Raw genomic sequence first — 1,576 nt, forward strand, 5'->3', positions numbered from 1 at the left:
CCCCAAGGAGCCCATCCCCTTTCCCAGAGGAGAGTCTCTGGGATCCAATACACCAAAATGTCCCCTCCTCCCATCTTGACCGTGCTCCCCATCCCACCCCTGCTGGTCACTGCTGTCTGTTCCTGTGGACTTCAATGTGGGAGCTCAGGAGTCCTGTTGACAACATGGAAGAGACCAGGATCTGCAGGGTGAGGCGTGGGGAAGGGCCTGGTCACACTTAACACTACAGAGACAGGTGTCTTTCACTGGTGATGGTGTCAGATGCAAGGCAGGAGATGCTTCTTAGTTGGACAGGAGCTCAGGCAGACCCCCCCAAACAACAGGGAACCAGATGCCCAAGTTCAAGTTATTAGTGATGTGCAGCAGGGCTGAGTGAGAGAATCCTGGTGGTCTCCTTGGTGGCTGGGAAGGAAATGGCATTGGAAAGCACATGCAGCAGGCAGTAGTGGGTGGCCTCACTCAGAGTGGGCCAAGGCCCTAGCTCCTTGTCCAAAGCCAAAGCCCTTGGGCCCAAAGTGTTTAGCATAGCATCCTTTGCAGTAAATCTTGCCATCTTTGTCTGCCAGCATGGTTGCCTTGAGGCCTTTGCCACACTTGGCACATTGGAAGCAGAATTTATGCCAAGACTTTCCAGTCCTGATCACCTTCTCTGCAGCATAGACTGCTGGCTACATTGAGGGCAGTCCTCAGAGCCTCTGCTCTTGTGCACAGACTTGGATGCATTGGGGTTAGTGGTGGGCCTGTGGACAGGGGCTTCCTCATGCTTGTCACCCAGAAACTCTCCCTTTTTAGTACCCAGCGTTCCTGCACCCTGCCCATAGCCATAGTCTTTTGGTCCATACTTCTTGCCATAGCAGGATTTGTGGTAAATCTCTCTATGTATAGCCACAATAGTGCTATCCAGATTCTTCTTGCAGACCATGCACAGGAAGCAGGACTTAGGGAAGCTGTTGCTCTCACACTGGAATTCTTTGGCAAAGTAAGCTGTCTTCTGCAACACCCCACATTTCTTGCCTCCTCCCCAATTTGACATTCTGAGAGCTGCTGGGTGGCAGTACGCGGGACAGATGCAGTTGGAAGTGATGGTTCATTTTCTTGTTTAATATTAAATAATATTCAGAGAAAGCCACCATGCTAGGTACTGTGATGGATTAAGAAAATCACAAGATGAGAATGTAATAATAAATCAAAGCATTGCCTAAGATATAAGTAATACCAAAGACTGCCATATTTAGATTATATGAATAACTTCTTTATTAAGAACAGCTCTACACTGTCTTCTGAACTTCTAGACAAAAGTTTTATTAGTCTCTTTTCTTTCTTTCTTTCTTTCTTTCTTTCTTTCTTTCTTTCTTTCTTTCTTTCAAAAAATCTTATATTTATTTGTTACAGGGTCTCACTATGCAGCTCAGACTCATAGTGATCCTCCTGTCTCAGCCTCCCCAGCACTGGAATTACAGGCATGCGCCACCAATCCCAGTTTCAGTGGCCGGCATGGCATGCGGTACCAAGAATCGACCTCAGGTCCTTGAGTTTGCCAGGAAGGCGCTTAGACCACCAAGCTCCCCAGCCCTCA

General features: G+C 48.1%; 1 pseudogene; it reads right to left on the reverse strand.

Moving 5' to 3' along the window:
* Window positions 1-455: 455 nt before the first annotated feature.
* LOC101576716 lies at window positions 456-1,033 on the reverse strand (annotated as a pseudogene).
* Window positions 1,034-1,576: the final 543 nt, after the last annotated feature.

This window comes from Octodon degus, unplaced genomic scaffold, assembly GCF_000260255.1.
Source record: "Octodon degus isolate 3935 unplaced genomic scaffold, OctDeg1.0 scaffold00022, whole genome shotgun sequence".
Lineage (NCBI taxonomy): Eukaryota > Metazoa > Chordata > Mammalia > Rodentia > Octodontidae > Octodon > Octodon degus.